The sequence below is a fragment of the Schistocerca gregaria genome, chromosome 7, assembly GCF_023897955.1.
Source record: "Schistocerca gregaria isolate iqSchGreg1 chromosome 7, iqSchGreg1.2, whole genome shotgun sequence".
Taxonomy (NCBI): domain Eukaryota; kingdom Metazoa; phylum Arthropoda; class Insecta; order Orthoptera; family Acrididae; genus Schistocerca; species Schistocerca gregaria.
This window is the reverse complement of record NC_064926.1, coordinates 283,895,490-283,921,696: the sequence shown is the minus strand read 5'-3', so window position 1 is coordinate 283,921,696 and position 26,207 is coordinate 283,895,490. Positions and strand designations below refer to the sequence as shown.

Here is a 26,207-nt window from a genome sequence, read left to right as displayed (position 1 = left end):
AACTATGGACCTTCCATCAATTGGAAGAAGTTGAACAACAAAACTATTTCCCAGTAAGATAGTGCACTGCCTCACAGGCGTTTGGTGTAATGACATTGTACCCGGCTGCTCAATTGGCTGTAAGTTGCTGTATGTTAGAGCTTGTTTTGCATGGTCCTCATGTTTGTTTGATTTGACATTGTGCAATTTTTAATTCTGAGGTCTCATAAAGGATCATGTGTATATACCTCCACTACCTGCTGAACTACCTGACTTAAGAAAGAGGATTGAAATGGTTGTCCCAATAATTACTCCAGACACAGCGATGAAGACACATTAAGTTGCAGACAGTCACAATTAAGTCACTTATGAAAAGCTTTCAGCCACAGCATTCATCAGTAAAAGAGGAACAGAGAGTCACACAACATTCATATACACAAGCAAGCACACCTCATGCAATAGCCAACTCCGGCAGCTCAGGACCAAACGCAACTATCGTGTCGGATGGCAGCAGCAATCTGAAGGGCATGGGGAATGGAAGTAATAGTAGTATACAAGTGAAGGGATGTGGCATTTACCAGCTGTACTGCAACTATTACACAGCTTTTTATATTGGCGTTACTACCAACCAGCTGTCCACCAGGATAAACTATCGCGGCCAAACTATGACCAAGAGCAAAGTAGACCACCCCAGTGGCACAACATGCAGCTGAGCATAACGTTCTTGATTTCAATGGCTGCTTTACTACCCAAACCATCTGTATCCTCCCTTCCACCACCAGATTTTCTGAAATGCACAGACAGGAGTTATCCATCCAACAAATTCTTTGCTCCTGTCATTATCCCGACATCAGCCCTATGGTAACAAGCTGTCCCCACACTGTCCACCCAGCAGTTTCCATCCCCTCTGCCCTATCATCTCCTCCCAATTCTTGTTTCCCAGCCTCTTTGTTTGACACCCTTTGCCAAGACAAGCACTCATCGTTCCCCACTCCTCTCGTTTTTGCTCCTTTTTCTCTCACTTTCTCGTCCCACTACCTCCTGTCACTGCACATAGGCATTCTAGTCCCTGTGCACTCAGCCAGACAGTGTTCCTCTGCCCCCTGCCCCACTCCTATGTCCATCCCCCCACCCCCAACCCCACCCGTACACTGCCACTGCTATCCCTTCCCCATCCCCACCCCCTCCAGATTGCTGTCGCTATCTTGCGTGATAGTTGCGTTTGGGCCTGAGGTGCCAGAGTCGGAACTTGTGTGTGTATGAATTGTGTGTGTGTTTCTCTTTCACTGATTAAGGCTGTGGCAAAAGCTTTGTGTAAGTGTCTTTTAATTGTGTCTATCTGTGACTTAAACTGTCTTCTTTGCAGTAAGTAGCAATCTGTCTTTTCCTGGATTGTTGATATTCCTACATGGAGTTTCCATTATTTGAAAATTTCTAGTTGATGTGATGAGTGGCAGTTAGTACTAAATGTAGAAAAATGTAAAGTTAATGTGAATGAGTAGGAAAAACAAACCTGTAATGTTCAGAGACAGCATTAGTAATGTCCTGCTTGACACAGTCACATCGTTTAAATATCTGGGCGTAATGTTGCAGAGCGACATGAAATGGAACAAGCATGTGAGGACTGTGGTAGGGAAAGCAATTGGTCAATTTTTGTTTATTGGGAGAATTCTAGGAAAGTGTGGTTTATTTGTATAGGAGACCACATTTAGAATGTTAGTGAGACCTATTCTTAACTATTGCTCGAGGTTCAGGGATCCCCATCAGGTCAGGTTAAAGTAAGACTTTAATGCAATTCAAAGGCACACAGCTAGATTTGTTATTGGTAGGTCTGAAGAACCCACAAGTGTTATGGAAATGCTTTGGGAATTAAAATGGGAATCCCTGGAGGAAAGGTGACATTCTTTCTGTGGAACACTATTGAAAAAAAAGTAGAGAACTGGCATTTGAAGCTGATTGTAGATTGAGTCTACTTCTGCCAACATACATTTTGCATAAGGACCATGAAGATATGAGAAATTAGGGCACATATGGAGATGTATACACAGTCATTTTTCCCTTGCTCTATTTGTGACAGGAAAGGGAATGACTAGTAGTGTACAGGGTACCCTTTGTCACACACCATATGTTGGCTTGCGGAGTATGATGTAGATGTAGATATAGGTTTGCCAAGGAAAAATAAACAGAAAACTCAAAACAGCATTTTCTATCAGGGAATAAAATTGTATAATAAACTGCACAGGAAAATTAAAAAGATTACTGTTTAAAAAGGTAGCTAAAACATTTTTCATAAGTAATGCATACTGCACAGCTAAAGATTACTTAGAGGACAAAGTATAAAGGTTAATGATGAATGGGGATAACTACAACACCCTGTCACATTGCAATACATGATCACAGGCTAATGTTTTACAAGAAAATAAAGTGTCATGATCTATAGTTTCTGAATTCAACATCTCACTGATAACGGATAGAGGGGTTGCTCACTCAGTTTTTCAGCTGGACTGAGGAGCATAGTCGAATTTGTACTTGCATGGAGTCAGCTTTCTGAACAGATTGAAGTTAGTACAAGGGGCACAGCGGCATCTTTACAGTCTAGGAGTCACTAACAGATGTCCTTAGTATGACCAGCAATGGAGAACAAAACCATGTTTTATATTATGAGTTACCTTAAACAAATTGTGTGTAAAGCACATTGGACACTGGGAACCAGCTGAATGAGGCAGTGGAGCTGTTAAGACTCTGACCTCAGGATGAAGATCCTTTGTCTAGCTACACTGGATTGGGTTTTTGTGGTTTCCCTCAGTCATTTAGGTCAGGATGGTTCCTTACTTAGGGACAAATAATAAGACTTGTCAAATTGAGAGATTGGTGATTTGTACTAATGCAGCACACCAACAAAGATGCAGTTGCTTTCACAAATAGATATAATGCTTTTGAGAGAATGATAAGTATTGTATTTACATCAGTGGAGCAGACTCTTTTCAAAGTTGGTTTGTCCTTTGACATTCTTTTTTTATTTTACAACAGAGGGTAATTAAGAGATAAATATGAATGGAAGTTCTCTGATTCCACATGACTTCCAATAGTTACGTATTTACCGAGTGAGGTGGTGCAGTGGTTAGAACACCGGCCTCACTTTTGGGGGGACAACGGTTCAAATCCACATCTAGCCATCCCAATTTAGGTTTTCTGTGATTTCCGTAAATCGCTTCAGGCAAATGCTAGGGTGTTTCCTTTGATAGGGCATGGCTGATTTCCTCCTCCATCCTTCTGTGATCCAATGGGACCTATTACCTCAGTGTTTGGTCTCCTCCCTCAAATCAACCAACCAATCAACCAGTTACATATTTACGCTTCTGTCCAGTTGTAATACATTTGAAAATGTTTCAAAAGAACATTTTTATAGGCATAACTCAAAGTAAAATAGGCTTGGCAACTTTTAAAGGTTGTAATCTCTGGTCTTTGCTGCTTACAAAAATAAGAACTTACTGACAAACTTCAATAAATGATAGGTGCCAATAGAGGGAAATCTGTTCAGGGAACCATTTTTTTTAATGTATTATTTCTGTCTGCCAGGGTAAAGGAATGTGTCAGTTTTGGCCACATGGGTAGTGTATTGCATTGCATTACAATGCATTAGTAATATTCCATTGATCTTACAGAGAATGCTCTCTGGAATATGGAAAATAGTTAAAGATATACATGTTGTCATGTAATCCTCTCTATTCAAATTTCATCTGCTACATTGTAATATGCATCCTTTTATGCAACTGAATTATCACACTTGGAAGTAGGTATGATTTTATTTCTTTTATTAATCATATGGAGCTTACCTATTTCTAAAATAATTTTGACAATTTCCTAACAAATATACATTTTCATAGGAGTTATGCAGATGATTTGTCCATAAGAGCTTGAAAATGAATAATAGTTGCACACAAATTTAGTAAGTTAAAACACGGTTGAATAAATTTGTAACAGTTGTTCAAACAGTCTGTTGGCCATACACTTCGCTGTGTGTGTTAACACACTGTTTATCATGTTTGGCGTGCCAGCCATGGATTGAATCTGCCTGGCAGTTTAACGAGGACTAGCATACTGACCAGCCTTGATGTGATTTTTAGGTGGTATCCCACACCCAGTTAGGTGAATAATAGATGGTAACCTTGCCCCACTTCATGTACATGATTCCCAACCTCTTTCACATGGCTGACACTACTCACAGACAATTGAGGTACACAAATTACATCCCGATGGGTAAAGCTGTGGGCATTCAGTGATCCTCTAACATTAACTGTGCCAAATCCAATAATAACCATGCCAGTCTGTTGTAGGTATGAGCTAAAAGCAAACGAAAAAGTGTGTGTTCCATTGGTGTGGAAAATAGAAAGTACTCTCTACCATGAGCTTATTGTGATTTGCAGAGTATGGATGTGGGTATATATTGAGTCTGCCCTAAACTACAAGAAACATTAGATTATTTTGCAGTCCTGCCATTGAAATGGTTGTCAATTCAGTTGAGCATGGTAGGGCTATTTCATGTTGTGAAAAACATAATTGATTCAGGCAATTGGTTCAGCTGTGATGGCAAATAGAATAATGTACACTACGTCCTTGACATGTTTCCATAAGAGAAGGTTAAAGAAATTAAGTGATACAGTGGAACCTAACTTAATGAGCTCCTCCCATTACTCGCAATTCTCATAACAAGCAAAACAAATTGTAAAAAAAAAGACTTGCTTAAAGCGCGATGTTTTGCATAACGACTGACGATGGTTTAGTTTGATGTCACCAGCCTTTCGCATGTGGTGGGGGATACATTCAGAAATGCAAATACTTTCATTGTCAGCAGTGATTTATGAACAAAACCTTTAGTGTTTATTGCAAGACTGGATTTGGCATTCTTTCTGGTACCATCTTAGTGCAGGTTGTGATCACACATTTTTCAGAATTTGCATTCACACAGTGTTTAATAACTTCATAGAAATGTCACCAAAGATAAAGCAGCATGAAGATGACCATAAGAGAAAGAAAATGACAGTAGAAATTAACATAAAATCATTGAAAAACGTGAATGTGGTGTGAGAATTGCTGATTTAGAAAGAAAAAAAAGGTCTACATCAACTATTTGCACTCTTCTCAATAACAAGAACAATATTAAGAGATAGATGCTTCAAAGGGAGTGACAAGACTATCTAAACAATAGTTTTGTATTCTGGACGAAGTTGAAAGGTTGCTCCTTATATGGATAAATGAAAAGCAGTTGCAATATAACACTATTAATGAAAACATCATTTGAGAGAAGGCAAGAATGATTTTTCACTGACCTTTTTAAGATGATATCTGGATCATCAGTGGTGAAAGAAATGTTTAAGGGAAGCTGTGGGTGGTTTGAGAAGTTTAAGAGAAGAACTGACATTGACAGCATTGTGAGACACGGCAAAGTAGCCAGCTCCAACACAAAGGCAGCAGAGAACTTTGTCAGCAACTTCAAGATGCTCTTCGATTCTGAGGGTTATCTGCTGCAACAGGTTTTTAATTATGACGAGATGGGTCTGTTGTGGAAAAAGATGTCAAAGTGTACCTTTATAGCAGCAGAGGAGAATGCATTGCCTGGTCACAAGCCAATGAAGGACTGTCTCATACTGCTATTCTGTGCCAATGCAAGCAGCAGTTTGAAAATTAAACTGCTGCTTGTTTACCATTCAGATACTCCACAAACCTTAGAAGAATAAAGTCCAGAAGATCAGGCTTGGATGACGTGACCTTTTTTATGGTTGGATCAATGAAGTGTTTGGTCCTTTGGTGGAAAAAAAAATTGTTTGAGATGAATCTATGAATCTGCCACTCCATGTCTTGCTTGTTTTGGACAACACTCCTGCCCATACTCCAGGCCTACAAGACAACCTCCTTGAAGAATTTCAATTCATTAAGATCCAATTTCTACCTCCCAAACACCACTCCGCTACTCCAGCCTATTTACCAGCAGATTATTTCTAATTTTAAGAATCTCAACAGTAAAGCACTCTTCAAGTGTTGCTTTGAGTTGACTGAAGCTAACAACCTCACTCTCAGATAGTTTTGAAATATCACGTCAACATTGTTGCCTGCATCAAGATGATTGAAAAGCCATGGGAAGCTGTTACCAAAAGAACTGTCACTTCTACTTGGAGGCAGCTTTGGCTGGAGTGCAATGTCAAACGTGGCTCTTGAGGCATTTGAGTCAGTACCTGTGGAGCCTTTAGTCATCGAGATTGTGTCTTTGGCCAAGGGCATGAGGCTAGAAGTGGATAACAATGTATGTATAATTTTTGTTGAATAAATGGCATGAATTAGATGAAACATTCAGTTCTTCTTCTGCATGGACTGCATTATCATATTTTGCATTAATTTATGTGGGATAAATTTTTTATTTAGCGAGTGTTTCGCAGCAAGAGTGAGATTCTGGAATGAATTATGCTTGCTACATGAGGTTCCTCAGCACTCAGAAAAATGTACGGGGCATGCACCTGATGTTCAGCCTATCCACTGTTGCTGTCAGTATTCAACTGGCTCCTGAATCAGAAGTAAAATGTGCAGCAACTCAATTATGCTGAAACTAGATGCTGTTTTGCATACAAAGTGATACTGTATCCAGCACTTTTGCTAGTACGGTACACAAAAGGTGACATTAAGCTGTCGTGGATAAGAATGATGTCTGAAGGGCAGGTCCTAGATGATGATTACATTTGATACAAACCCGACTGTTGTCAGAAAATCTTTGTTTGTCAGGCTTAAGGTATTATTATTTTCATGATGAAAGCATTAGACAATTTCAAAATCAGTTGGTCTTGTTGCACATTTTACAGTGTAGACTGTAATCATGCAATTCTCTTCCAAGAAATGTGTTTCTCTTGCAACATTGTGCAAACACAATATCAGAATTCCCACCCAACAACTTTTAATGCACTTCCAGATACTGAGTAACTTAGTAGTCAGTACAACACACAAAATCAGGGAGTACATTAGGATACAGTCTACAGTGAAGTATTCAGTAGTCACTTAAACATCAGAGTGGCTGAGATTGGTGCGGTGGCTTGTATATGGCTCTTTTGTACATGGCAAAGTCCATGCTGTGCCATCTGTCCTGATGTGAGATGGCTTATGTAGGCTGGTCATGGAGACGAGCACTGTCTGTGCTGCATCCAGTGGCAACACCACTCAGAACAAAGACAGTGCAGGAGCTGAATGGGGCGTGGATCACACTGTGGGGTCCAGTGCGGACAGTGGAGGTGACCACAGGGAAAGCAGGGTTTCCGTCACTTAGTCAGTCTTGTATGTACAGGGCTGGTCGTAGTGTCATGACTTCAACCCATTGGTGGTGTGCACAACACAAAGACAGTGGCCTCAGAAGTGATGGATGATCACCGGTATCCACTTAGTGTGCTGGCCAAATCCATGGGCCTACATGGCGGAGCCCGGATGGAACCGCTGCTAGGTGGGTCCTGGCAGGTGGCTGAGTGTCAGCTGGAGCAGATGAAACAGTGTATGGAGCTGACAGCTGTGAAGCAGCTCTGCCGGGCTACAGTTACCAACCAGAGTGAACCTGTATGAGCTCAAGAACGTATCAGAGCCTGTCTTGGGAGAAGATTGCATGATGTATTTTTGCTTCTGAGATTTGAAAGTAGGAAACATCTGCTCCATCTCACCATTGAACTAAGGATGAAATGGAGGGCCCATGACTTGCTGCATGCCACTCTTTGTACAAAGATCTTCAAATCATGAGACACCTATTGCTGGCCATTGTCCCTCCAAGGAACAAAAATTTTGCGATGGCCATGACCATAACCTCCACATGGATGTGGATGAGTCACACTGAAAATTTTGAGAAAGCATCAACTACTGCAAGCCAAAAGGCTGTTAAGGATGGAACCAGCAAAATCAGCATGAATATGTTCCCAGTGGGCTGGGGGGTAGACCACAGTGAAAGAAAGGCCTGTGGTGCTGCTTGATAGGTGGTGCACTGCAGGCAGGCAGACACAACACGCCTGATCTTATTGTCAATATCTGGCCGAAACACATGGCATTGGGACCAGCAATTTCGTAGGAGAAACACACATGATGTCCAACTGCAGTGCAGACTGGTTAAGAACCCTGGATGCCGACCCTTCAGTAGCCAACAGTACCACTTCATCAAGAACTGAGATGCAGTGGCAGAGAGCATAATAGTTATGCAAGGAACTGATGCTTGGCCCGGTGGTTTATCCGGCCAGCTGTGGTGGACAAATTGAACAACATAAGACAGAAGAGGTCGCACCAGCCACCGAAATTCGAGAACTTGTAATGGGAAAACCATCCAAGGTGTCTTCGGCTTCAATGTATAATGGAAACGCAAAGTTAATTCTGATCAAATGCTGGTTTTTGGCTGATCACCAACTGAGAAAGAGCATCCACATGAGCATGTTGTGCTGTGGGGTGGAAGTGAATCTTGTAGTGCGGCAAAAATGGAGCTCAACATCACAGGCGATGGGCCGCTTTGTTCGGAAGAGATATCAAGGGATGGAAAAGAGAAACCAGAAGTCAATCATCCATAATGAAATGAAATTTAGACCTGTACAGGAAAACATGGAATTTTTTAGGGTGTACACAATAGTAAGGGCTTCTTTCTGTGTCTGTGAGTAGTACTGTTGTGCCTGATTCAGGGTTTTGGATGCATGCGCAATTGGGCATTTGAATCTGCCTCCTTATTTGTGTGCAAGAACGGCCCCAGGCCAGAAAAAGTGTGTTGGTCTGGTTTGAAGGCAACCAAGCAAGGTGCCAACTGCAATTTGGACTTCATCTGGGTAGAAGTACACTCACAGGTGGGTGACAAATGAAAAGTCGCAACTTCACATAAGAGAGCATAAAGTGGCTGAGCCACTGTGGCCGCATCAGGAAGGCCCCCCATGGGGCTCGCCACTCTTTGGCGGATTTGTGCGTGGCTACCACGGTTCCTCAGCCTTTGCAGCATTTTTTCATTTCTGTGCTGTATGCCTATCCTCTTTCTATTCCTCTTCCCCTCTCTTGGGAAACATGTCTGGGATATTATTGGGGATGTTATGCATTGACTGTTGCTGATGTAAGAACAGTCTCATCATTGTTTTTTGCTCCCTTATCCTTCCTTTGTTTCCCTTCTCCTCTTGTTCCTCTGCTTCATCATTTGAGGTTCCTCTCTTTCTTCTTCCTACCTATGCACTCCCGAAGGCCAGCCCATATGTCTCATGCATAACAGGTGACTGGGGAATGCGTAATTCCCAGTCCCGGGTCAAAAGGTAGGGTTTGCACGTATTTCTTGGTACAGGACAGGCCCAGGGAGGGGTGGTTGCCTGACCTGCAACTTTCCCAAATTGCCAGTTGGTCCCTCTGTCAGGTGTTAGGGAGATGTGACCTGAGGTATGAACAATCACCTAAGGCGGGTGCTTGTGAAAGTGCCCCCCAGTTGGAAGGAACATGCCATTGGAGATGCTGGTAGTATGGGGGATTTTCTCGCAATGAGTCAATCATCTTCACAATCAACGTCTACAAAATGTAAACATAATGAGGCTAATAACTCAGAGACCCTCCCTGCTGCATGGTTCCTCGTGGTCTAACTTACTGATGATGATCAGTCCTTCACCATGGTAAATCCATTTATTATTCAGAAATGTGCTGATTTAACTGCTGGCCCTGTGAAATCAAATGGCTCTGAGCACTATGGGACTTAACATTTGAGGTCATCAGTCCCCTAGAACTTAGAACTACTTAAACCTAACTAACCTATGTACATTACACACATCCATGCCCGAGGCAGAATTCGAACCTGCAACCATAGCGGTTGCGCAGTTCCAGACTGAAGCGCCTAGAACCGCTCGGCCATACCGGCCGGCCCTTGTGAAATCCTGCTCTCGTTTGCAGAATGGCACTTTGCATTTGCAGACTACTTCTGATTCTCTAGCACAACAACTTGCTTCTCCATGGCTACCCTGTTTGTATTGAGGCCGTAGAACTTCGAATTCTTCCTGTGGTTTTATTTACACTAGGCTGCTCGATGGTCTAACCAAGGCAGAAATGCAATCTTACCTTTCTCATCAGGATTTCATTGGGTAACGAAAAAGGTAGGTTCCTCCTTAGTGTCCGCCTGCACACTTTTCCTCACCTTTGATAGAATGGTGCTTCCATCCAAGATCAAAGCAGGCTATGAAAGTATCGCAGTCCGGCCATACATTCCAATCCCATTGTGCTGTTACCAGTGTCATCATTTCAACCACAGTAGAACGTCTTGTCGACACCCAGCCAAATGTGTCACCTGTGGTAGAGATGCACACGAGGGTGATTGTCAGCCTCTTCCTTCCCACTGTATCAATTGCAATGGCAGCCATACTGCCTCCTCTCAGGATTGTCCCTTGTATCTTGATGAGCGGGCTGTCCAAGAGATCCGAGTAAAGGAAAAAGTGCCTTACCCGGTTGCTCCCAAGTTATTGGCTAGTTGCAAGCTATGCATTCTCCCATCTGGCACCCACAGTTCTGTTCTTGTTACTCCTCACTCCATGAAACACATGGCCACGCAGGCATGCAACCTCCAACTTAGGTCTGAGATTGTGAAATCACCCAGTGTCAAGGTAGCATAACCATCCCCCTGTTTTGCTGTGCAACAAGCCATCAAACTCTCTCCTCAAGGGGCGAAGCCACCAGCTACACTACCGGTAGTCCAGAAAGTTCAGGAGTACTCCAGTGAAGACTTCCTACGTCCCTCCAGCCAACCAACACCCGAGTCTTCCTCTAACCAGAAAGGCTCAAAGAAGTCCACCAAATTCAAGTGGTCTTCTCCTTTGCAGACTCAAAGATCCTCTTTGATGGTGTTGCCACAAGATACCTTAGCCCGGCCAGCCTCTGTGTCGCCGGTGGCGCACCACCAATCGTGTTTCAGCATTGGACTCTACAGACTGACCGCACAACCAAGCCGACGTGTCTGTGGACCCCATGGAGCAGGATTCCTCCTGTTTCTGTGCCCTGTAGTAGCGTCTCTTACCAGGCTGTCACTTGGCAGCCACTGAAGTGTACCTCTACATCTCTTCCTCATCATGTCTCCCCTCCAGTTGGACATTCCCGTCCTTTGATCCCACAAAGGGGATCTACAGCTGCTTTTAGCATCACAGTGTCCCCTTGTACTCTGTCTTCAGGAAACAAAATTGTGGCCTCACGACTGCTTTGAGCTTTCACATTTCTTCCATGTTCGTTTAGACCTTCCCCTTGAAGTCGGCATTCCCCCTCATGGGGGCCCCATGCTGCTCATATCAACCCCTCTCCCTGAGGAGCCATCTTCAAGCTGTTGCAGTTCGCTTTTTTGCTTTGCCAGATGACTCTTTCCCTCTGTATCATTTATATCCCTCCGTTATTCGATGTCACCAGGGCAGACTTCAATCAGCTCATTGGGCATCTACCTCCCCCCATTTCTGCCACTCGGTGACTTTAATGTGCATCATCCCCTTTGGGGTTCTCCCACAACCTGTCAGAGAGCTGCCCTCCTGGCTGTTCTTCTTAATTAACTCAGCCTCTTCTGCCTGAACACTGAAGCACCCTCTTTCCTTTTCGATCCTCACACACCTATTCCCATTTGGACCTATCCCTCTGCACTGCCAAGCTTGCCCATTGTCTTGATTGGTCCGTTCTTTCTGATGCCTACCCAAGCGACCATTTCCCATGTGCTACCCGTTTGCTGACTACTACCCCACCAGCATGCACACCCAAATGGCAACTTACTAAGGCAGACTGGCAGCTTTACTCCTCCCTGGCAACTTTTGAAGAACAAGATTTCCCCAGTTGTGATGACCAGGTGGACTATCCCACAAACGTTATCCTTACTGCTGTGGAACGTTCCATTTCTCACACTTCCTCATTACAATTGAAAGAAAACAGCCCTCGGTCACTATTTTTTATGAATTAACAAGGTTACAACACTGCTAGGAATGTCTTCTTCAGAATTTAAATCAAAGAATGGTCTATAACATGGTCACAGAATTATGACTAAAAACGTATGAGAGAGAGTATAAGTACAGAATCATCATGAAAGACTGGCAGTACTTATATGTCATTTATAAAATAATAAATATGCCAAAAGGGCATTAGTCACAAAGATATTTAAGATACGCCCCACCTGTGAGCTGGCTGACTGTGACTGAGGAGAAGCAATGGCAGCTATATCACACCAAGCTTGTTTCTAATTTTCAGAGCTTTTCTATCAGAGACCAAGCATATTATAGCATCGTGAACCATTGAATCAGCATGTGAGCCCTGTTGAGATTCAGTAACAAACCAGCAGTGATGGCTAAGCCCATGAAGTTCTGTTGCCCAAGCTCTGTAAGACTATTGCAGATACTTTTGATAATGACAGAACTCAACATGAGCCGCAATAACTTGAGTATGTTTGCAGTGATAAGTAGAGAGCAACTGACACATTTTATCAAAAGAGAGACTGGCAGGTTCCTGAAGAGGAGCTAGCTGACACAAGAGGTGATAAACATGAGGAGGAATCCATGACAGAAAGAAAGCTTTTTGCATGCTGTGATTGGTGACAGCAAAAGCTTGAAAATTCTGTCAAGACGTTTATCATAGGCTTCCCAATCTTCCACAGAATCATTGTATGGAGGAAATGGTGGAGGTTGCATCGAGGGCAGTGAATCTTGGCATGTCAACAGGGCTGCCAAATTGTTCAGTGCCATGGAGAGGACCTGTTGCTGTGTGGTGAGAGCTTGTTGCTGTTCAACAAAGGATTGAAGAATTTCTTCCACTGACATAATGGTCACAGTGAAACGTGAGAAGAAAAACACAGATTAGAATACTGCACTGATCACCAAAAATATTGTTATGTTGCACAAACACAATAACAGAATTTCTACCAACCAACTTTTAATTCACTTCCACATAAAGGAAAATACTTAAGACACTGACTGATGTAGAAGTCAATAGAACACATAAAATCAAGCAGTACGTTAAGGCAGCATCTACAGTGAAGTATGCAGTAGTCACTTGAACATCAGAGTGACCAAGGACCTGGCACACTGGCTTATACAAGGCTGTTTTAGCATGTGGCACAGCACTCGCTGCACCATCTGTGCTGCTGTGAGGTAGCTGCTTTAGGGTGGTGCACACTGTTGAATTATGCGTACTCACTGTACAGGGCTACAACAATTTCCTGTGCCCATTGAATGTGCCACAGAAGACACACTAGTTAAAAGGCACATTACAGAATGACTTCTTCAAAATCTGTTGCTTTCAGATCAGCAATACGCTCAGGATGACGAACTCCTGTTTTTTAAAGGCACTGAGAAAGTGCTGCAATTGTAAATTTATTTATTTTTCTCTACTCATCCAAGGATTACCTCGCAGTGATACAGGGATTTTCTTAACAATACACTACAAATCAGTAGTTCAAAACATACAGAAGGCACAATATTCTTTGTACAGAATAGTCTGTTTACTGCAAGAACATTTTTAACAAAGGAACATACTATTGAAGCCAGATTATAATTTTGTCAGTGGAAAAAGGGGCCTAATCAATCTTATAGAGACTAGACTGCCAATCTGTTGGTATTAATGAGAAACTGCAATTTCATATGTTTGTGTGGGCAGAACTATATGGTCTCTTCAGTCAGAGCAGCTTATGCCTGGAACTGAGAAACCACACACTGAGAAAATCGAATCCTTTTCTGACAGAAGTAATGCAAATAGGTCAATGCTCGCACAGCCCAAAATGGGTTTGTTATGAAATAAGGTGTCATGGCAGTCAGCTCTCTGGCATCGGTCATGCAGGAAGTCATGCCACCTCTAGTGCAGCCTACACCTGCTTTGTGGCCATGGCTGCCCTATGAAGAACTATACCAGTGGTAAAGGGACACATCAGTGGCAACCTTCATCACACACAAAGTGTGTGCCCCCATCACCATGCAACTTACCATGTGTGTGGCAAAAACAGACCCTTGAAAGAGAGATGTTTCAGCAATTCCATCATGAATGTGTCCCAACCTGTGGAAGTTAACAGAGAGAGTGAACAGTCTACTGAAGCACTAACCTCTCAAAACGCAGACCAGAGCAATGTATTTGGGTGTGATTGACACATACCCTGTAAAGACACATTTTGGGCTCTTGTGTTGTGTGTCACTGATAAACCTACTTATTTACTTAAGTTTAGGTTCACCATTGTTGGAGGCAGCCGATACAAATATTTGGGCTTGTGGACACCATCATATGCCTTTGCTACGAAAGTTTCCAGTTTTACTTATTTATAACAAAGTTACTAGTCTAATAAATTTTCTGGCTGTTGCTGCCCCCAAACGAGACAAGTGGTTGCTTCATATTTATCTGTTTTATCTATTGCATGGTTTGGGTGCATGAAGAGAGCAGTGGTATTTAACCCTATGTTTGGAAGTACAAAGGGCATTCAATAAGTAATGCAACACTTTTTTTAAAAAAAAGCAGGTTGGTTTTATTCAGAATTCCAATACACCATATTAGTCCCCACTCTTTTGGCTACAAAACCCTATTTTTCAACATAATGTCCGTTCAATGCGACATTCGTACACCACCTCTTACTGGGAGGGCCTATATGTGCTCATGGTAACACTCGACTGGTGACTGGTCAATACCGGAGACAATGTCTTATTGCATTGCTTCTTCCCACAGAGTGCATCCTTCATTGGGCCAATCAGATGGAAATGGAAGTTGGAGGGGGGGTGAAAGATCAGGACTGTAACATGGATGAGGAAGAAACAACACAGTGAAGTGTGAAGTTTTGTGAGCTGCTCTCGGGTCCGCAGACTTGTGTGAGGCCTTACATTGTGATGTAGAAAGAGAAGTTCATTTGAATTTTTGTGGTGACAAACATGGTGAAGTCATTTCTTCAGTGTCATGAGGGTAGCACAATGTACTTTGGAGTTGATTGTTGCACCATGAGGGAGTACATTAAACAGAATAACCCCTTCAGAGTCCCAGAAGACTAGCACCATGACTTTACCAGCTGAGGGTGTGACTTTGAAATTTTCTTTGGAGGTGAGGTGGTGTGGCACCACTCCATGGATTGCCGCTTTGTTTCCAGTTCGAAGTGATTATCCCATGTATCATTGCCTGTGACTGTGTTCAACAAAAAATTTTCATAATCAGCCTCATAACATACAATTCTGTACAGACGGTCCTTTGCTGCTCTTTATGGTATTCTATTAGGTGGCGAGGAACCCAGCAGGTACATACCTTTTGAGTACCCCAACAGATGGACGAGTGTAACAGCTCTACCGACACACACATCCAGTAGTGCAGTGAGATGTTTGATTGTGATCTGTCGACCACCTCAGATGAGAGTATCTGTGTGTTCCAGCAGCTGTGTGCAGATGTCTAGCACTTGGGAGATCAGACAAGTTTGTGCAACATCGTTGCATTGGAGACAGATGCCTCGTCCAATGACTCACTGTGCTTTTATTCACTGCCAGGTCTCCATAGATATTCTACAAGCACTAATGGGTATCTGTGATGCTCCGGTCTGTCCAGTTGCAATATGTTTGCAAATTCTCAAAAGAATGTTTTTATATGTATAACTCAAAACAAAACAAAAAAAATGTAATTGGATAGATAAAAAATCTACTGCCAAGTGGCAGCAGGAGAACCCACATACATATAAAAAATTAAAGTTTCCAACCTTTTTGAGCCAGTGGCTCCTTCATCTGGCAGAAGGGAAGGAAGAGGATTGGAGAGAAAGGACTGTTGAGGTTTAGGAAAGGGGTAGAGTTCGGTAAAGTTGCCCAGAACCTTGAGTCAGGGGAGACCTACTAGATGAGATGAGAATTTCAGTGCTGTTGTAAAGATTATATTTTAAATACAGTGACCAGCAAAAAACAAAATACAACAAGTTTATTCACATTTAACCATTACCAGTTTTGGATTTTTAAGAATCCATCATCACATGATTCTTACAAGCTTCTTTATTAAGTCATTGCTTTGTGCTCATTAATTGTTTGATGCCATATGATAAGCAGATAGGGGGGACCTCCCCCCCCCAACCTCTTCTTCCCCCGTCCTCCCCCTTCCATCAAGAACACAACAAATAGATTCCTCTCATCACGGCGTGTGAGTGATCTGCCCTTCCTTTGTAACATTTCTCAGTCCTCAGTCTATCCCTCTCCACTCCCTGAGGAAGGATCTATTACTGTCAAAAGCTAAGATAGTGTATGCACTTTTAGTGTGTTAACAGCAGTACTGACATCCCTGATGAAGATAAGTTCTGGCCAGCAATTCTGTCTCACAATATATAGTTTTTTCGGGAGAATTTTTCTTTTTATAAACTTTAGAAACTTGAGCGTGTATGAATGCATTCCCTAAATTTATTTGCATGCACCACCGATGAATGAAATAGGAGCAGGATAAAACGATATTATTAAACAGCGTACCTCCCACTACATGCTACATGGTGGCATGTAGAGTACAGATGTTGCTCTTAATGCAATCTGTCTGAGTGTGACAAACCCATTGATGACATTCACTTTTGGCTCAAAGACATTATGGAATCTAGGGTACATCCCCAGTAACACTGTGGAGGGTGTACATATTTTCTCTGCATTACCAACTTTGATGGTATGATCAGAGGTGCTGCATTCATATAGCACATGTGGCACGTGCTATGTGCCCTATACTGTCAGGGGCCCAACACTGCACTGAGGGGAGGGGGAATTAACTATTAGGTGTTTTGAATTGAAAATAATACCACTGCTTAGGATTATGTGCACATGTATGTGTAGTTTTTAAAGTACTGAAAATAATAGGTCACTGACATAAGATTGTGTGTGTTTTAGGGGCAGATTCAGCATAATTGTATTTTGATAAACCACTTTTTACATATTACAAATTGACATGAGAATTTTATTTAAATGTTCTGTTCCACTGTGGTCTACTGAGCATTATCACAAAATTTTGCTGCAATGCATGCTGAGGAGAGATTAATTTATTTACATTGGTAAAAAGGCTCATCTGAAAGTCATTTGTTGGAATACCTTCTCACCAAACAATACAGGTTGGTCAGTGAAATAGCGAACAACCAGAATACGCCCAGAGTCTCACAGCTATTCATTTGAATTATGTTTAGTGATAATTTAGAACACTCTGTGCTGTTTTTGTGATTCAGTTTAAATTCCTTGTACAAACCTTAGGTCCAGCCACAATGTGTCTTTACAATGCATGTGTCTACCACGTGTCAAGAAATTTAGGCTTTCCCAACCAGTTGGTCATATTACTGTATGGTACAGAAGGATGGAGTGTGTGGCAAAATTTTGTGGTATCCAGAGGTCTGAAATTTATAAGTTTATAATAGGACATGTTCCTTTTTAAAATTAGCTGTAATAATTTATAATCAATTTTGAGACAGTGCTTGCATCTGCAAGCAACTGTTGAGTGGTGGTAAAAATATGGAATAGTAATTACATTACTCTTCTCATATTTTGAAAATGAGAGTAAGAGCACCCTTCTCACTTGTCAGTTTCAATGTACACACAGCCTAAGTAGGCTGTAGCTAAAAAACTTTATTTTAATTTTGATTTTTCCTTGGTATGTAAAAAAATTTAATAAGAGTCATTTGTAAAGAGTAGTTTTAGAGTCTTGAATAATGTTAATTGCGTCAGTCGGATGATGGTACAAAAATCAAGGTACACAGTATCAGTTAGTGCTGAAATTAGTGAAATAGGATTTTTACATGTTGCTCAGTAGGGGCCCAGAGTTCATCTCTGAGCACAAAATCTATTTTCAACATGTTTCTGTAGCTACTTTCCAGCTCTAGTCTCACAGTTGCTTGTCTCAAAGCAGCCAGGACTCATAGAAGCTACATCTCCAACTGCTAAATGAGATATTGTACCTGGTGATCAGTTGACAGTGTGACATCTCCAGACACATTCATATCATGATCAATTGCTTCCTGTTTTGAAACAAGTACTAAGCTATTGTAGCCTGCTGCTTTTAGACGAGATTTTAGATTTGGTCAGATTACAAGGGGATGTCTAGAGTTACCATCACTCTTAGAAATTTAATAATGAGTTTGTGTTGATTTGTTGTTGTTAGTTTTTCTCTAAGTAGTCAGCATCCAGATTTTTACAATTTTTGCATGGTTTATTGACCTTCTGAATGCCTTGAATATAGAAGCCTGCAGATTTTGCTTTAAACCACTCTTCCACTTCATTAATGACATCATCTGTATTGTCAGACCAGCGACCACGAAACAGACTCTTCATTTCTGGGAACCAGTAAAGTCACTTGGTGCAAGATCGGAAGAATAAAGCAGATGCTGCAATATCTCAAAGCCACATGCCCTGCGGGTCTGGGGATTAGAATAAGCCTGAGGTATCCATGCCTATCGTAAGAGGTGACTAAAAGGAGTCTCACACTTTTCAGCCCTATAAGTTCAGGTCCCATTTTGTGGTTTGACCTTCCACTTTCCAAATTCTACAGAAGTGTGGGCCATATTGGGACCAACTCCCTATGTGGTGCCCTTAGATTCGATCTCCTGAACCTCTTGTCATGGCTTTGCATCTCCACCTGCTATTCAACTATTTGGGTGAGGACAGTTTCCGGGGTATGTCATCTTCTTCCGTTGTCTCCTGTCCTCTTTCGGCGCCATGAGTATTGGATATCTCTGCGTCCAATATCCAGCACTGTAGCCAGTCAGTTGTGGTGGGGCCTTCGTGTACCCATTTGGTGGTAGCCCCTTGACAGCACAGGGATTGCACTGCTGATGCCTGCACTTTAAGCTCCCCACGTATGCCAAGGAGTAGATGCCTGTCGTCCTGGGGCATCAGGACTCCGGGCAACAGCCATCATGCCAGGTGGCCTTTGCTGTGGCTGTGTGGCACCTTTGGGGAGAGCCCCTGATTGTAGTTGGTGGGATCGGGGCAGATGACCCACAATGAAGTGGACTAAGTCGTCTCTTGCTGGTGACTGTATGGTGCCAGCAGTCTCCAAGAAGGGCAAGATCAAGTACAATGCTGACAGATATGACCCTAAATCACCCCCCCCCCCCCCCCCTTGCTACAACATGGGAGGAACACAGGGCTACAGAAAGATGAGAACCATATTCACCTTGATATTTAGTCTTGATTCAGAAAGCATCCCCAGTCCAATCCCGGGTGTTACTTGCTAGTGATCAGCTGAGTGATATTCCTGTTTCCGTCACTCCCCATAAAGGCCTTAACATGATCCAGGGATTATTTTCCACCATGACCTCCTCTTGCAGTCTGACAACAGGCCCTGTGCCAATCTATAACGGCGGGGTGTTCATTTTATGCAGCACATTTACAGGGGCCCAAAGACAACAGGGTTGTTACTGGTGCCTTCATCTTGGCCTTTGAGAATGATTCATTGCATGAAAAGGTCAAGGTGATGGTTTACCACTGTGATGTTAAATGATACGTCCCTCCTCCTATGCGGTGCCTTAAGTGCTGGAAATTCGGGCACATCTTCCTGGTGCACTTCCAACTCCACATGTTGAAACTGCAGATGTCCACTGCATCCAGATAATCCCTGTGTGACTCCTCCCACTTCTATCGACTGCTTAGAGCAGCATTCCCCCTGCCTGCCAGACAGCACAGTACTCCAAAAGGAGTGGAAAATCATGGAGTACAAGACCCTGGAACAGTTGACTTACCAAGAGGCTAAATGTAAATTTGAACTACTACACCACGTTCGGTTGATGTCCACATATGCTGCAGCTACATTGCCATTACCATCACAAGTACCAGTCATACCACACTCTGTGTCATGGACAGTGGACCCTCCAGGTCTCCAGAATACATCTGACCCACTGGTGGCTATAGGGGATATAACAAGAACTGTAGCGACTATAATAGAGTGTCAGGTGGAGTTTGTGTCTATGTCCTGAACTCAGTATGCAGTGAACCTGTGCCTGTTCAAACATCTCTTGAAGCTGTGACTGTCAGGATAAGGATGAAACAGGAAATAACTGTCTGCAACGTATATCTGCCTCCAGATGGTGCAGTACTCCTGAACACATTGGCTGCACTGATTCGTCAACTCCCTAAACCTTTCCTACTTTTGGGAGATTTTAATGCCCGTAACCCCTTGTGGGGTGGCACTGTGCTTACTGGCTGAGATAGAGATCGAAACTTTCCTGTCTCAACTCAACCTCTGCTTCTTAAATACTGGGGCCCCCACACATTTCATTGTGGCTCATGGCACTTACTCGGCCATTGATTTATCCCTCTGCAGCCCAGTGCTTCTCCCATCTGTCCACTGGAGAGCCCACGATGACGTGTGTGATAGTGACCACTTTCCTATCTTCCTGTCACTCCCCCAGCACTATTTCCCTGTACGTCTACCAAGATGGGCTTGAAACAGTGCAGACTGGGACTCTTTCACCTCTGCTGTCACTGTAGAATCTCCCCCTCAGGGTACCATCAACATGGTAGTTGAGCAGATCACGAGAACGATCATTTCTGCAGTGAACATGATCCCTTGTTCTTTAGGATGCCCCCTGGCGAAAGTCAGTACCTTGGTGGTTGCTGGAAATCGCTGAGGCCATTGAAGAGCATTGGTGAGCTCTACAGTGACATAAGCGGCACCCTTCCCTAGAGCACCTAATAGCTTTTAAACGGCTCCATGCCCATGTTCCCCAACTTATAAAACGACCGAAACAGGAGTGTTGGGAGAGGTATGTCTCGACCATTGGGTGCCATAGATCACCTTCTCAAGTGTGGACGAAGATTAGATGTGTTTGTGGGTACCAGACCCCAACAGGTGTTACTGGAATTACCATCAGTAGCGTGTTATCTACAAATGCAAACACAATTGCCGAGCTCTTTGCTGAGCTCTATGCTTGAGCCTATGCATCAGAGAATTATCCTCCAGCATTTCGCACCCTCAAACAGCATATGGAAAGGAAAGACCTCTCGTTTTCTGAACGTCATAGTGAACCGTACAGTGCTCCATTTACAGAGTCGTAGCTCCTGATTGTCCTTGCAAATTGCCCCAATACAGTTCCTGGGCCAGATCAGATCCATAGTCAGATGAAGGTATGATGGCGTCTTTCCATCACAATGGTGGGAGAGCATCATCATTCCAGTGCTCAAACCCAGTCAAAACCTGCTTGATGTGGATAGCTATTGGCCCATCAGTCTCACCAACATTCTTTGTAAGCTGTTAGAACGTATGGTAAGTCAGCGGTTGTGTTGTGTTGGGTCCTGGAGTCACATGGTTTACTGCCTCCATGCCAGGACGGTTTCCGTCAGAGTGGTTCTATCATTGATAACCTAGTTTCCCTTAAATCTGCCATCCAAACAGCCCTTTCCAGATGCCAGCACCTGGTTGCCATATATTTTGATTTACAAAAAGCTTACAATGACGACATCTTGGTGATATCATACCCTTGCCATATTATATGAGTCGGGTCTCGGGCCCACTCCCAATTTTTATCCAAAATTTACTATTACTCCATAATTTCTGTGTCCAAGTTGCCGCCTCCCATAGTTCCCCCATATCCAGGAGAATGGGGTCCGCAGGGCTCTGTATTGAGTGCATCTCTAGTTTTAGTGGCCATTAACTGTCTAGCAGCAGCTGTCGGGCCGTTGTTCTCACCTTCTCTGTATGAGGACAACTTCTGCATTTTGTATTGCTCCTCCAGTACTGGTGTAGCTGAGCGGCACCCACAGGGAGCCATTCATAAGGCGCAGTCATGGGCTCTAACCCATGGCTTCCAGTTTTCAACTGCGAAGTCGTGTGTCATGAACTTCTGTCGGCATCGTACCATTCAGCCGAAACCAGAACTTTACCTTAATGATGATCCACTCATGGTAGTGGAGACATATTGATTCTTAGGACTGGCTTCTGACACCCGATTGACGCAGCTTTCTCATCTTTGTCAGCTGAAGCGGAAGTGCTGGCAGCACCTCAATGCCCTCCACTACCTGAGCAACACCAACTGGGGTGCAGATTGCTCTATACTGCTGCAGCTCTACAGAGCCATTGTTCAATTCTGCCTTGACTATGGGAGTCTGGTTGTGGTTCAGTGGTGCCCTCAGCATTGTGTTTACTTGACCCAGTGCACCACTATGGTGTTCAACTGGCAAAAGGAGCTTTTAGGACGAGTCTGGTGACCTGCGTCCTGGTGGAGGCCGGGGTCCCTCCATTGAAGGTTAGGCATGCACAACCACTCACCAGTTATGTTGCACAAATTCATAGTTCTCCTGAGCATCCGAATTACCGTCTTCTTTTCCCATCCACGGCTGTTCATCTCCCGCATCGGAGGCCCAAGTCAGGGCTTACGATTGCAGTTCACATCTGATCTCTTCTGTCTGAAGTGAAGTCCTTACATAACCACCTTTACTCGAGGTCCGTTCATGTAAACCTCCATGGTGTACACCTAGGCCGAAGCTCCGTCTGGACCTTTCACTTGGTCCTGGGGTCTCAGTTAATGCTGCGGCTCTCCGCTGTCACTTCCTCTCGAGTCTTGGCACATACCAGGACCATGAAGTGGTTTACACTGACGGCTTAATGGCTGATGAATATGTTGGCTTTGCGTATATTCACAGAGGACTTATTGAACAGCACTCCTTGCAAGATGGGTGCAGTGTTTTCACTGCAGAGCTGGTGGCCATTTCTTGTGCTCTTGAGCACATCTGCTCATGCCCTGGTGAGTTGTTTCTACTCTGTACTGACTCTTTGAGCAGCCTACAAGCTATCGAGCAGTGCTACCCACGCCATCATTTTGTAGCGACCATCCATTAGTCCATCTATGCCCTGGAACGGTCCATTCATTCTGTGGTGTTTGTGTGGATGCCAGGCCGCGTCGGAATCCCAGGAAATGAACTTGCCGACAGGCTACATGGAAACCTCTTTGGAGACTGGCATCCCTGTAACTGACCTGCAGTCATTATTACGCCGCAAGGTTTTACACCTTTGGGAGACAGAATGGCATAATCTCAGTACGCCAACATACTGCGTGCCCTTAAGGAGAGTAGGAATGTGTTGAAGACCTCTATGCGGGTCTCTCGCAGGGACTTTGTGGTTCTCTGCCGGCTCTGCATTGGCGGTACATGGCTAACACATAGCTGCTTCCTCCATTAAGAGGACCCACCTCAGTGTCACTGTGGCTCACATATGACTGTCATCCACATCTTGCTGGAGTGCCCACTTTTAGCCACTCTGTGGCGAACTTTCAATCTCTCCAGCATCCTACCTTCGGTGTTGGGTGACAGCAGGTTTAGTTTTCCGTTTTATTTGTGTTTTTTTTTGTCATACCATCTAAGGGTGGGCATTTAACCGTCTCTTTGAGGTCGCCACCCTCCCTCCATTTTAACTCTGTCACACTTTCTTTGCATTTATTTGTGTTGGTGGTCGTCTTTTCCCCACAGGTGTTCATCTTGCCTTGTCTTTTTGGGGTGGACATTTTAATGTGTTGCAGAGTGGCTGGCTCATCCTCTTTTTATTATTGTGATCAGCCAGCCCAGACCATATGCTGTATGGTTTTAATACCTTCTTCCAATTTTCTTTGTGTGTATGTTTTCCCCATTTTTGTACATTCCATTCGTTTTCTTTTAGGTGTGCTGCTGGGTGTTTTTGTACCCTGAGCCTTGCTTGCACCAGGAAAAAGGGACTGATGACTCTTAGTTTGGTCCCTTTATACCCCAAACCAACCAACCAACCACATGCCCTTGTTTCATCAACTGCAACTTTAGATGAATGAGCCGGTGCAGTATCAGCCAGAAGATGAATATCTCAGGAGAGCGTACGGTGGCATTTCTTAATCAGAGTTTCATGTAGCTTTCCCAGTAGATCGCTGTAGTATCTGCCTGTGATGGCTTGACATTTGGCAAGGTAATGTGAGGATGACACTGTGGGCTTTCAAATAACTATGCACCCTCCAACTCAGTGTTGAAATATTATGTTTTGGCTGGTTTCATTGTCTAGGGGCTGGGATACATAGTTGCCGCATTACAGGCCAATTTTGCTGAGTCTACAGTATACGATAAGAATACACACATGAATCAAATGGTCAAAGGTTTCTATCACTCTGCAATTGCGAATTATGAATGTAACATATAAATTTATAAATGAAAGATTGTAATTAAAGAAAATCTGCAGGTACTATCTTAACAACTTTAAATGATGAGTACAGCAGTAGAAGTACTTTTGAGAATGCGGTATATTTCTGCAAAACACTTATTGGTGTTGATGGTCCAGCAATTAAATAAAATATAAGTTGAATAACAGGGAAACAATAGATTCCTACTTCACATAATTAGTTAGGAACAATAACACAGCTCGCGAGATATTCGCTTCTAAACGCTAACCACGTCTTCACTGCAGAAGCCACAGAATCCCCACAAGTTCACAAGTCGGCACTCTGAAGTATTTTTATCTCCCGCTATCATGCACAAACCGCTCCACACTCTCCAAGTCTTTCCTGTGACCGTACATCGCGCCTTCACGTCCAGCACCTCCCATGTCCTGTCGACTGTCCAGCACTGCCACACTCCCAACACCCCTCACCCGAACTCCTTCCATCCAGTCTCCCCATTCACGAGCACTGTGATTGGCAAGAGTTCTCACACCATGTCTTCATGCCAACGCACCCACACAAACATAATGAACCACATACCAAATACTGGATTATTTAAATAACTTGAAATTAAATAAATATTCCTATTGCTGGACCATAAACACGCTCTAACACACATTATTAGATACATAAACAAATTAAATAAACATATATCAAAGGAATAGAACGAAAGGTAGACCAGTTGCCTAATGTCTCTGTGCTTTCTAAAACACAGTGAATATTTAACCAATTTCTTCATGAACAGCATATTTCGGATATAAACAAAAACATAGATGAATAAATATATTTTAAGCATGCTTCTACCGTTTTTTCATGTTACTGTGGAGTACTTATGGCCTGACGCAATCAATAGTAATCGGCCACTTTGACCTCCAATAACTCGTGTACTATTCAAGTTATATGCCTGTAATTTATGCCAGTTTAGTTTCACACTAATAGCTTTCAGTAGACATGTCGATTGATGAAATCAGATGAAGCGTTTACATTTTGGAAATTCGTTACTGGGTGTTACGTGTCTAATTTACAGTCAGATATTAAACTTTAAAGATTTTGAAAATCTGATTACACCACCAGAATCATTGTGCAAATAATAGTAATGTACATGTTTCTTTTTGAGGTGTCACAATTCATCTGGCTACTATTAATTTCTATATGAACTGTGAAATGTCTGCCATGATGGTTTCACAAAGTCTGCCATCTTTGGCATTCTTGGCATACACATCTCCTTCATCGACACAAAGCACTGTCCTCATCACAGCGGAATTCACAGCCAAGCAGCTGGATGGTCTTAGAATATTTCCAGGGCGCCACAACTCACCCGTTACCTCACAACTCTATGAGAGCCCCAAAAAACTGAAAGCATGACCTTCCTGGCTACACGTGTGCTCCTGACTTGTCTGTCAGGGACAACTGAGCAGGTTGGAAATTACTTTTATATCTCACAATAGAGTCATAAGTTGGGCAATCATTTCCATAAACAGGCCATATTTCATCATGGGTTTCCAAGCCACTGTTACCCTTCAAATGCAGGAACTTTATCACACTACAAACCTCAATTTTTTCTGTCACATCTGGCACTCCCTGGGAAAAAAGGAGACATTGACTGATATTTTCCACATGATACAGTTGAGAGATACAAAATGTTGTACTGATAACATAATAATTTCTAAGTGATAGTTAGAATTTTATGATAACCCTTGTATTCTTGCCATAAAATTACAGTACATTTCATATCATATGCTAAGGAACTTCCTGAGAGAGTAAAACTGTTTACCCCTCCATAAATGGAACTGGGTCCTCACTGTTCATGAGTAATTTTCCTACTGAGAGGAATGGCTCACAAAACTTTTTTAAAGTACTCAGTCATTCAATCTTCTGCTACTTCTCTCCTGCCATGAGCATCAGTTGTGTGATATGCCTATACAAGGTGTGACTGAGATATTGCATTTACAAAAGGAAGTGTGGATCAGTAGATGAAAAATCACCCTGTCTCATGTACACAGAACATTTCTCCTTAACGTCTGAGAGGGTTGCACCCATTAAGTCATTAATAATTTCAGTAATTCTGGTACACTGTGAATGGCTAAGTATGTTAATTCAGGAAATGTTTTTCATTTGAGGTCTATAGATG

At 43.0% G+C, this 26,207-nt stretch overlaps 1 protein-coding gene across 3 annotated transcripts in view; it reads left to right on the top strand.

The window, feature by feature from the left end:
• LOC126282111 (zinc finger protein 679-like) overlaps positions 1 to 26,207 on the top strand; it is a 165,426-nt gene that overhangs the window by 11,889 nt on the left and 127,330 nt on the right. The gene's annotated exons all lie outside the window — the stretch shown is intronic.